Source organism: Ostrea edulis, chromosome 2 (genome assembly GCF_947568905.1).
Source record: "Ostrea edulis chromosome 2, xbOstEdul1.1, whole genome shotgun sequence".
Lineage (NCBI taxonomy): Eukaryota > Metazoa > Mollusca > Bivalvia > Ostreida > Ostreidae > Ostrea > Ostrea edulis.
The window spans coordinates 14,059,844-14,073,049 of record NC_079165.1 but is presented as its reverse complement, the minus strand read 5'-3'; the positions used below and the strand labels follow the sequence as shown (position 1 = coordinate 14,073,049).

The 13,206-nt window shown below is 34.0% G+C and overlaps 2 protein-coding genes across 2 annotated transcripts in view; both read right to left on the bottom strand.

Annotated features, from left to right (window-relative positions):
• LOC125679644 (low-density lipoprotein receptor-related protein 4-like) overlaps window positions 1-13,206 on the bottom strand; it is a 408,142-nt gene that overhangs the window by 246,476 nt on the left and 148,460 nt on the right. The gene's annotated exons all lie outside the window — the stretch shown is intronic.
• The window catches only part of LOC130052395 (low-density lipoprotein receptor-related protein 2-like), a 199,338-nt gene that overhangs the window by 83,966 nt on the left and 102,166 nt on the right, over window positions 1-13,206 (bottom strand). The gene's annotated exons all lie outside the window — the stretch shown is intronic.

The window sequence follows — 13,206 nt, the reverse complement described above, 5'->3', positions numbered from 1 at the left end:
TCTTATATTTCTTATAGAATTTTAAGAATATTACCATAAATTATTAATGTGTATAAATGAAATATATATATAGTACTGCCATAAAAGCTAATTTCTGGTCCGATTCCATTTCAGGCTCTTGATAATGTGCAAGTTTGGTATATTTGTTCTGCATTCATCAAGTTATTCAGTTCTTAAAGAGTTTATTTTTACTGAGGATTTTAAAGTTAACTTTTAAGACAATGGTTTCTTATACATTCTTGAAAGTTACACTTCGTTTGTTATGTCGAAACTGGTCTTGGAAGATCAAGGGTATTTCCTTCAAATCATCAATGTTTGGTAAGATTGACTTGTGCAAGGAAATATTTGAAATACATGCCTTGAAATCAATATCTCTTTAGTTGAAACTGTTATACTGCTATTTTTATAGAACCCACATTAAATTTGCCTTTTGAAAAAATAGTGTCCATGAGAATGGCCAATATCTTAGTGCATTTGAGATTTCCCTACATCATTTTAGTGAATTATCAAATACAAATTCTAAGCAAAATTATGATATACAATTTAAGGTTATGCATTTGTAAATTCAAATTCCAGATGAATTTAATTTCAAATAATAAACATGGAAAATGCTTATTTTGCATGCAGTGTATGGGAAATATTGATGTATGTGTCTTAAAAATGACAAACTATTGGGAATTAAACAGCATCTTTGACAATTTGAAATTATTATTTCAGTATGACTGCACCAAGTTGTGCGTAATCATATAGATTAAATGTTTTGTTTGGTTGAAAGTAGTCGTACTGTATAGCCACAGCCAGCACAGACCCACGTTTGGGTAAAGACTGATGCCAAATATTGAAATAATTAAAACACTTGTTCAATTTTGCTACTTATATGTATCCTAAGTTTTACCATAACCGTATAGAATTTATTTTTCAAGGGTAGTGCTTTGATTGTATTCAGCACTGGGTCATAATTGTGATGCTCCTGGGTTCAAGACTAACATTAATTTGCCAAATCAGACTTTTCATAGTTTTATATAGTCAATACTCACAGCAAGTATTGACACAGAATATAGAAATTGTAATTCAAAATGGTTAATGATACCATAAAACACAGTAAGCCATATGATATTAAATTGTTTCTGCCAATTTTTCTCTATATCATTTTCACATGAAAAAAATATTTGATTGAAGATCAGACTCTCTCTCTCTCTCTCTCTCTCTCTCTCTCTCTCTCTCCTCCCCCTTTTTACCAATAGGTTGTCGTAATCTGTCCGGAATTATCCGCTGTTCAGAATTACCCGAATATACCCTATATGTTTGGTTCCAAGAAAATAGTCTAATGCAAGGTGAAGATAACGAACAGTGATCAATCTTTTAACTCCTATAAGCAATACAAAATAGATAGTTGGGCAAACACGGACCCTGGACACACCAGAGGTGGGATCAGGTACCTAGGAGGAGTAAGCATCCCCTGTTGACCGGTCACACCCACCGTGAGCCCTATATCCTGATCAGGTAAACGGAGTTATCCGCAGTCAAAATCAGTGTGCCAAGAACGGCTTAACAATCGGTTTGAAACACGTCAGGCAGTATTTGACCCAATGCGAGGTTGTACTGACGAACTAAATCGTTATAACGACCATAGAATTTGCGAAATGCTGACTTCAATCGAGACTGTTGAAACCCCTGTACCATCAACTTGTTTGTCAGTAGCTTACCTCGATTTAAAAACTGACTACACGCAGAACAAGCTCTTGCATATCGAATAAGTTGAGATCTATAAACACCATATGCAGGTGATAATGGAATATTGCTACATATAAAACTAATATAAACATTTACAAATAATATGTAGATCTATATCATGATCAAGACATTCCATAGAGAAAAGAAAAAAATCAGTAGGATAAAATTGTGTGTGAAGGGGAGGGGCTCAAAAGAAACAAGTAAGATGAGGAGATGGCAAATCGTAAAACCGTAAATACATGTAGATCTAGTTGTGTGTGATTTTGTGAGGGGAGGGAGTCATTTCATAAAAAGTCATTTGAAGCGATATATAAATGTGCATATCAAATCATCGTTGTAAACCACGGTACATGCAGTGGCGTAGCTACGTTTGAAATATTTGTAAGCATGGGGTCTCGGGGTGGCAGCCGCCCAGAAGCTGAGGACATTTTTCGTAATTTGTAATAAAAAATTAACGAAAATATTTGTAAGCACGTGCATACAGTGCTACAGTGTAGCTACGCCACTGCAATGTACGATTCAGCTCTATCGTTCAAGGCTGACTGGGGTGAGATTAGGTAGAATTACTATAAATTTATAGAAAGGAAATTACAATAACACAAACTGTAAAGAATAAACTGATGATGAATTGCGTTTATATTTTACAGGTGTCTTCCGTTACCCCCTTAATTTCTTGGGTATTTCGGGTGTATTTTACGTATTTTACGCAAATTAGGTAAATACAGAGTATTTTTATTTCAATGGAATACATAAAACTGATCTATATTATAATCGGTGATATGGCAATTTTAAAAACGGTTTATGTGCGAGATTTGCCAAACGTTATAAATCTTTCAAGAGCGTAACTGAGGTCTGATCCCTCGGAGCGAAACGTCCCGCATTTGGTCCTGGTTAGCTTTTCTTTAAATTAGTATAAATCAAATTATTCTAGATTTATAATTTATATATTCATATTTTTCACTTAACATCTACACGTTATCACTTAAACATGAATATATGATTAGAAAAATTGGTTGGCGAATTACGAGGTACTATGGACGATCGGGTTCGGGATAGCAATGTTGGCGTAGCTTTTATGATGGCGGGACGCCGTGGGTTAGACCTAAGTAAATGTTTGTCCAGTTCAAACTATGAGCAAAGTCTTGTAAATGTTTGTCAGTTTGACAGACAAAATGCAACTCAATTACCCGTCTAGTAATAGATCATAAGATGTAAAGGCGTGTAAATTTATACTGATTAGTGTTAATTTGAAATCTCGTGATGTCACTTTTTTTATGCATGTCATCATATAGTATATGTATTTTGGTACTTTAGATCTATATAGATATATATTTCGAAGACACGGCACAGCCCAGATTTTTTTCCGCATCTTGACTATCACCTGCAAGTCCATGGGGTGGCCGTATCTTGTATTTAAACCTTTTGAATTTACGATAATTAACTGTATCTCATTTCCACTTTTAATGACCGTGTAGCATGTAACAACGTGGCGAGAATTTCATTGTCATCGAAATCAAGTTTTTTGACTTGCCACAGGCACCTGATTTTCTGTCAATAAGTTGCTCAACATAAAAACCAAAGATTGAAAAATCCTGCCTCCCTCTATATATGAATACAAGATGAAAAAAGCATACCCCTCTATATAACTGACTGCTATATCCCTCCCTCCTTAAATTGTCTTCATGGAAGACAGGGCACAGCCCAGATTATTTTCCCTCCGGCAGGACTTTCATCTTCAAGTCCAGGGGTAGTCAACAGCACAAAAAACAGGAAGAGAAAAAATGCAATGGATCAGACCGGGATTCGAACCCTGGTCACCTGAATTCTCTAGTTAGGTGCGCTAATAACTGAGCTATCTGGCTGGCGATCGAACAGGCTGACCGCTACATATAAAGACAGTGTATTTATATATAGAGAGGTGGATTGTTTGTTTTTGATGTTTTTTCGCCACATTCAAAATTTTCAGTTATATAATGGCGCCCAGTTTTTGTTGGTGGAAGGGAGAACCCAGATACAATGTACCTGGGAAGAGATCACCGACCTTCTGCAAGTAAACTGGGAAACTTTCTCGCTTACCGGCGTGAGCAGGATTCAAACCCACGCCGACCAGAGGTGAGAGTCCATGTTATTTTGAGCGCGATGCTCTAACCACTCGGTCACGGAGGCCCCTATATAAAGATGGAAGGATTTTTCGATATTTGGTTTAATCTACATGTCCCAACAAAATGATTTAAACATGATGAATTACCCTTTAAACTGAAGAAATAACATAGAGTAATCACTAACTATAAATTGATTGTTACTTATCATTATCAGCTTTCTGAAATGAATGCAAAAAGGAAAATCCGGAAAAGAAAAGTTGAAGAATCATTGCTGGTTAACTGTGAACAAAGACAGTTTGATGAAAAGGAGAATGTTGAAGCAAAATTGATTAATGAAGAAATAGGTACAGTGAAACTTCTCCAAACCGGCCCCTCAGAAAACCGGTTCTCCCTGAATATCGGCCGATTTTCAAAGTCCCGGCAGAAACCTTAATATTTCCTTACAATGAAAGTCTCACAAAACCGGCCACCCCTGAAAACCGGACATCGGTACAATTGTTAACAAACATGTGTAATTTACCCTTATAATACCGGCCACTATTTGAAGACTAGAAAATTTTGGCCAGAGGGGTAATTAAGACTGGCCAGGTGGGAAAAATGACCGACCTACTGGTCAGGTGGGAAATTATCGATCGGAGGTGTGAAAAACACGAGTGGCCTCTATAAGTTCTTTAGTTTACCTGTGCTGTCCAGGGGGCTAATTGGTGCTTATCTAATCCAAGTGACCCTTTCAAATTTCCGTACGAAATGTTATAAACAGATATGCACATATTGAATTACTACAATCAATACGCCATATTGTTGCACCATGGATATAAGCGGTAGTTAATAAACAACAAACCCATGACTGTTAATGATAATTTTCAATAGATAAATAATTTTTTGGAGGTTTCCATAGACTTAAAATTCCTAAGAAACATCACAATTAAAATTATACTTTTACTACTCTACTTTTCAAAAACGTCAAAACAAATTTGTTAACGATATAAGCAATGGACATAAACAGAGTTTTTAAAGGTAAGAGGAATTCCAATAATAGGCCTCTGTGTTTTCTTTATGTATCCTGTTATAAATTTTAAGTTAAAATTAGATGATTGCAGCAAGACTATTTCTGGTAATAATTACCTGTAGGTACAAACGGTCTAGTTTGATCTCCACCGATAATTGATCATAGATCCCCATATCAAAGTGAGCAGTACCTACTCTGTGTATTAATTGCAGCAATCAAATAGCTATGTGTTTGTTTTGTATATAAAAACATAAGCGGAAATTCTACATAAATGCTGCTAGTCTACAGATTTCTATACCTATATCAAATGCAGTTTTATTTAAACGGAATGTTTTCCATCATTTATGCATGTCAATGTAAAAAAGTTTATTCATGTTTAATTAGTTTTAGTGCTATAAATTGAAAATAAACATGTTAGTAAATTATTTTGTTTTATTTCCAATAGTGAAAAAATAGTCCTTCAACACCATATTATATGGTTTGTGGTATGTCAATGAAATATCTAATAAAAATTGAGCTGCAATGTCTCTAAATGCTAAATTCTTGGTATACCGGCCACCCCTCTAAACCGGCCGTTTTTTTTCGGTCCGACAGCTGGTCGGTTTAGAGAAGTTTCACTGTATTTGTATTAAGCAACTTCTTTGACTATACAAGATTTTTCATTTATGAATTAATTATTTGCATTCTCTCCCTCTTTCTCTGCACACACACACACACACACACACACACACACACACACACACACACACACACACACACACACACACTCTCTCTCTCTCACACACACACACACACACACACACACACACACACACACACACACATATATATATATATATATATATATATATATATATATACATACATACATACATATATATATATACATATACATATATATATATATTAGAAGGGGGTGTATTTCGGGGGTTGGGTTAAAAAAAATACTTGCTATTTAAATACATGTATTTTTGTTTTGTCGGGGCAAGGTGTATTTGCCAAAAGAAACTTTATTGAAGGGGAGATATTACTAGAATATAAGGGATAGCTCATCAAAGGAAATATTGATTCTGAAGATGACATATATGTTTTTCAATTACACTTTAAAGGAAAACAATTTTGGTAAGTATAGAGGCTAGATGCCATTTTATAGCTTTTTTATGTCCTTACAAGGGGGAGTTTAATATTTTTGATAGAGGGGACATATTGTGTTATGCACTTTCCCATCCCTCTGTCTATTACCTTTTTGTGACCTGGACATACTTTTTACTCTGTGGGACCTTAGAGGACTTTAAAATCTGGTCAGGGTAGTGTACAGGTCAAATAACCATAAGAGTTTAGCGCTATTAGAACATGAAACAAGTTTGAATTACCTCAGGGATTTAAAAATATGGTGGTCCAAGGTACAGTACCTAAAGTGTATAGGACAAATATGTATAATGTCTATTTGGTGATTGATGTACGTGCCATGTCCCATAATTCCAATTACCGTTAATACGGTAATACGTGAAAAGATTACGAAAAAATCTATAGTTGCAAAAACTCAATAGTTATATATATATATATATATATATATATATATATATATATATATATATATATATTCATATCGAAAAAATCCCAAAAATGTTGTTTTTCCCAAATCAATACAGCATAAGGTAGCTTTTGAAATTATTGTGTAAGACACTGTCCTAGCTAGATCACAAAAGTAGATTTAGCACTAGTTTACCATAGAATATAAGTCACATCACCATAACATTTTAATATGTTTTATGTATTATGATACAATTTTCAGTTTGATAGCATCAATTTGAGAACATGATACATAAGAAGCCATGAGTTGATGAGTAAACAAAAAGCATTGTTTCAGTTTTGTTTTTTATTTGCCACTGGATTAGTGATTTAATGTTATGGACAAGTGAATTTAAAAAGCTTGATCTAGTCCTTGGACCAGTCAAAGTTTAGGAAAATTTAAACCCCCGTGTAAGCATGCTAAGGCATTGAACCTCATCTGGGTTGAAGGTGTGGACAGTATCACGACTTAAAGTAGGTCAAGGTGAACTCCTTTTTAACTATATCTTCCATGCTTTTAAACCACTGAACAGCTATTTTATGTATCATTTAATATTTTAAAATTTGGATTTAACTTGCAGTCATTTCTTCAAAAATTATGCTTTTGGCCAGATTTGTTTATTTCATTGTGAAAATTAATGTTGGCGATCAGTAATAATGGGAATTGATGAGGATTTCATAATCGATGATTGGTTTACTGTAACTAACTAATTATCGATTATAGTTGTAAATAGAGAAATTCTATAATAAATTCATTTATTTACTGAGAAAGTGTAAATAGATATTTTCTTCATTTGTATTTGTAGTTTCTATTGCTTGAGAGAGTGTAAATGCATATTTTCTGTGTATAATTGTTACTATTTTACTATCTTGATATCCTTTAAAGGGAATAGACACGATCAGAGCTGAAATTTTTCAAATTTTATTTTTCCATTTTTATTGTTTACAATGCTTAACTAAAGTATTTCTAGAGGTCATCCAAAATTTGATATCATTTAATTACATATATAAAAATCAATACGATTTAAAGAAGATTTTACATTCCAAAAACGGATATCGTTTGCTTCGGTAGACCCCTGTATATCAAAGTTTCATGTCATTAACTTGAGCATCTTCGCTAGCCAAGGGTTTACTATCCACTTCACTTTTCTACAAACCATTTGCAGATTTGGTGCGATTTTCGTAGCTTTGAGTGGGAATTTTATTTAGAAGATAAACATGTGTGAACCCATGAAATATATGTAGTTGAGTCTACATCTAAAAATAACCCCACGTGTGTAAGGTGAATTCCAAATTGAGGAAAATAGCTCTGACGCAACTGTCTAAATCTGGGATAGATAGAACATAAAACAACGAATTACAAGAGATGTTTATTAATAAACTTATGGTACGGTACTGTAGTAAATAAAATGCACTTTTTTAAGCAGATACGAGTCTGAACTGCGCATGTGGCATCATTGGTTTGAATATGTATTTGATACACGGCCGAATGACAGTTGTTGGTATTTAAATTCCTTTGTTTTGCACGTGGTCTAACGTAACACGTTCTCTTATTGAGCAGTGGACTTTTCCTGTGTCCAATCATATGCTGAAAGTTGAAGCTACGAAAATTGCACTAAATCTGCCAAGGGTTTGTAGAGAAGCGGAACGGATCATAAACCCTTGGCTAGCAAATATGTAACTCACGGTAATCTGGCATAATTAAAATTCAACAAAGAAAAAAAAAGTAAAGAAGAATGTTTTGTTAAAGAACAAAAACAAATCAGATCTATTGTCAGCAATTGAACACACAATATGCACTTTCAGAGTAACAGTGGCCTTTGAAAGCGGTTTTATTAACATAATTCACACAAGGCTTTGCTTGAATCAAGATTCTCTTTGATGGATGGTCCTTCGTTTATATGTCTGAATCAAAGTACGTGTATATGACCACGCAAACATGCTTTATTATTCGGATACCGTATGGATACGTTCGCTTTCATGTGCGATAAATTAGGTGAATAGATAGGTCACGGCAGGAATATTCTTCGAAAACTACAGTCATTGAGAAAACAAAATCTAAAAACAGATTAATTGAAATGAAATGTTCATATTCGAACGCTTAGAATTTGCCAATAATCAATTCATTTTCAATTATAATCGATGATTGGAACATCACTAGCGATAAGGTTGTGTGTTTTATGATACATGTATGTTGATACATAATTTTTATTATCAGTCATTTTATTTGACTTAATTTTCATTAAAACAGCATTGATGCTACAGCAAACAGATCATTTGGAAGATTACTAAATGATGAGCACAGAAAACCAAATTGTAAAGGAAAGCTAATTGAAGAAGATGGTAAACCCCATGTGTATTTTGTTGCTGTTGGAGACATAAACACTGGGGAAGAACTACGATATAACTATGGTCCAGGAATTTATAGTTGGAGAACCTCTAAAACGGTATTTGAAACTTTTTGTTTTCCATTATTTTACTCTTGAAAGAATTTTGGGGTTTTAAAGGAATCGTTTTATTATCTGTTTTTATCATTTATCATATAAATGTTTGCCCATCTATCCATCTGGTACTTTGCTAATTTGTAAATGTTCACTTAGGGCTAAAAGTTTCGAGCTATCATGTGGTAGTTTATGACTTAAATCAAGATTTTGCAAGTTGAATTAGAAGGTAATCAGTATTCTGCAACCATAAATGTGTGACCAGGCTAGTTTTTCTTTTTTATTGGGATAAAACAGTTAACTTCAGTCAAAATAGTCAAGATGTGGCCTCATCAAAATAACATGCCATGTCTGATTTTGACTGCATTTGCTATCAAGCAACTTTGCAAATATTGTGAGGAATCAAAAGTTTTACTATTGGTGACCATAATCTGAGAATGGCCTGTTAAATTTAAAATAAGGAGCCAACGTTTTTTTTTTTTCGAGTCCTGTTATTGAGGTCAGATTAACATTAATTGAATATTATACATGTAGTATTCAAATTTGTGTGTTTATTGATATAAAGAATGATGCATGTTTGTAGCTAGAACTCGGTATAGAGTAAAAAATATATTTAGCATGTATAATATTAAGTGATAAAGTTTTCTGTTATTTAATGAAAATTTGATTTAGTGACTTTTTTTCTTTAATTGCTCTATATTTAAACAATATATGTTGACATTTAGAGATGTGTTTAATTAAGTAGGACTTAATCCACCGAAGGTACTAAAAGAATAAAAACACCCCTACAGTAATCCATAACGTTTGTGAATCCTGTTAATGATTTTTTGAATCATTGTTTAGCACAAAAGATGCAAAAATAGGTAGAGAGAAAGACTTTAAGCAAGGATCCACCACCAAAGATTCACAATCATACTCTACGCAAGGAGCCACCACCAAAGATTCACACTCAGACTCTTTGAAAGGAGTCACCACCAAAGATTCAGACTCTACACGAGGATCCACCACCAACGATCCACATTCAGACTCTATGCGAGGATCCACCATCAAAGGTTCACATTCAGACTCAGACTCTACACGAGGAGCCACCACCAAAGATTTAGACTCAGACTCTACACGAGGAGTCACCACCAAAGATTTAGACTCAGATTCTACACAAAGAGCCACCACCAAAGATTCACACTCAGATTCTACACGAGGAGCCACCACCAAAGATTCACATTCATACTCTACACGAGGCGTCAGCACCAACGATTCACACTCAGACTCTCCGCAAGGAGCCACCACCAAATATTTAGACTCAGACTCTACACGAGGAGTCACCACCAACCAACGATTTAAACTCAGACTCTACGCGAGGAGCCACCACCAAAGATTTATACTCAGATTCCACACGAGGATCCACCACCAAAGATTCACATTTATACTCTACGCGAGGAGCCACCACCAAAGATTCACACTCTATGCAGGGAACCACCACCAAAGATTCACGCTTAGAAGGTATATAAATATATACATTTGCCCTAGGAAGTGCAAAATTATGATAGAAACATTGACAATGAAATAACTGATTAAAAAGGTTTATATTTTGCATAAAAATATAAACACATGAATATTCAAATTTTTTTTTCATTTTGGGGGTGAACTGAAATCAATTTTGACAATTTATAATTCCTATCATGGTCACCCGAATGGCAAGTCCAATTTTTCAGTCTTGACCAGTGAATTCTACAATATTATATGCATTGAAAATTGCTTTGTAAATATAGTTCTTTTATGAATTTTTTTCTCAACTTTGGTTGATAGATGTTGGGATATGTCTTGCAACAATAACGGTGATCAAGAAGGATGATAGTTTAGGAGCCATTTACCATATGAATGAAGAGGAATGTGTCATTGGAAAGTATAATTAAGTAATATAAAATGAATTTTTAAATATTTTGGGGTGTTATATTTGTAGATTTGACCACATTTTTTTTTACAATAGCTAGAATTTTTTCACAGTAAAACTTTTCTAATCTAACATTTTCTGGAAAGAAAATGTGTGAGAGGGTACATCAATCTACCATGCAACACTTGCAATTTCATTTATTAAATAGGAGTCTGCTTGCAGTAATGTGAATATTTGTAATTAGTGCATACAATAGGAATTCATGATTATTGACTTTTAAGCTTTTTAAAAAAAACAATTTGACTAAACTGATATTTTTAATATTTTAGATTTAATACTCTTTATATTGATTTTGTAGTGGAAGAGAGTGTGATATAAAAGTGTCCCTAACAAATGTTGACAATATTCATGCAGTTGTTGCAGTTGACAGATTCAATGTAATATACTATCTATATGTTAATCATTAGATCCCCACTCTCTGTGTGCCTTGAGTGATTGATCTGTCCGTCTGTTTTTCTAATTTCATTTGTATGGAGCAAACTTCATTCATAGTGTTCATGAGTAGAAAGTGTGCTGTGACATTGAACCAATTTTATGGATCATAGGTCAAAGTCATAAACAACTTTTGTCTTGAATCTTTGTCAAGAGCATATTTTTTTCTGTCCTTGACTCAATCTTTCTTATTCTTCACACAGACGAGTGCTTTTGGGAAGATTTTTAGTGCCCTTTAACCTATCTATGGATCAGAGGTCAATGTATGAAAAATGTCACTCTAAAACCTTTGTACGGAGCATATTTTCTCTCCCCATGGCCCAGTCTTTGTCAAAACTTCACCCACAGATTATCTGTGGGTGTAAGGGTGTATTAATATTAAACAAATTAATTTAAGATCAAAGGTCAAGGTTAAAACAATTCTGTAAATCTTTCTGAGGTTTATGTTTTCTCCCATTGGCCCAACCTGACTCATATTTTATCCAGAGTGCTTGATGGTTATACGTTTGCATTGACTTTGAACCAATCTCACAGAGTCAAAGGTTAAAGCAGATATCTGTTTAAAATCCTTGTCATGGGCATATTTTTCTCCCTGTGGCCCTATCTGGGTCATACGTCATCCAAAAAGTGTCCATGGGTAAAATATAAGCCAGGAGTTGAGAACAAGTTCTAAATACATTCCTATATACAAGTCCATTTCATCCAAATGACCGTTACAAAAAAGTGGGGCCCATTGAGATGATCACCATCTGAATGACATCTAGTTTACATATATTTTTCTTTAGTAATCAAATTTGACCTACATGTACATTTATGATAAACCTGACCAACATTTTTAGCAGTACCTTTTAGGCAGTATCTCTAACTATAAGTCTTACTTTGATTTTCCCCTACAATTTTACTTTGTATTTGAAAAAAAAAACAAGAAAAAAAATTGTATTTTTCTACTTTTGTAAATTCCTCATCCTGTTTGTATAACAAAAGATTTATATGACCCTGTCTTTGATTATCCACATTTCCAATTTTCAGGCTTCCTTAGCAAATTTTAGTAAAAGTTTTCCTGTGATTCTTAATGGAAAACCAATTGAAATTGGCAAAGAATTGAATGATGGAGCTATGTTGGTCATTGGTGGCAGTTTTATTTTATTTAATCATAAGAAAAGTAAGTACATTGTTATTTTCAAACTTGTCAAAGAAATTATTATGAAACTTCAAAATATTTTTAGATTGGACGTTGTACAATATAGTTATCTTAGTTTACTGGATCAGTAATATGTGTTCCATATACTCAATGAAACTTATATTTAAGTCACCAGAAACACCTAGCATTTACAGTTAAAGTGTTCAACCTTTATATTCATTATTAGAAGCAACTAGGCAAATCAAAGAGGTCAATGATTCGGAGTTGGTGAAATCTCGGATATATGGCCGACCACGGCTCACTTGTAGGTATTTCTGATTTCTCCTTTTTAGCCGAAATGCGGGCGGGCGGGCGGCGTCCACAATTAGCTTGTCCGGTCTCTAACTTTAATACTTTTTGGTGCATTTTTGTTAGACTTACATAAGATGATCACATCTAAAAGAGGAAGGTTCCTATTTATTTTGAGGTCAACAGGTCAAAGTCACTTTGTCACTAAATGCCATAGATTTGAGCTTGTCCGGTCTCTAACTTTCATACTACTTGGTATGTCTTTGTTAGACTTGCATATTTTGATCACATCCAAAACAGGAAGATTCCTATTTATTTTGAGGTCAAAAGGTCAAAGGTCAAGGTCTCTTTTTTACTATATACTGTAGATTTGAGCTTGCCTCTAACTTTTATACATATACTTGCTGGTGCACTTCAAATCCTGATGACATTCAAGATTCATGTTGCTTTTGAAATCCAAAGGTCAAGGTCATTATCATATTAAATACCTATTGCGCAAACTTCCACCAGAGTTCGTTTGCTCACAAACCAAACTC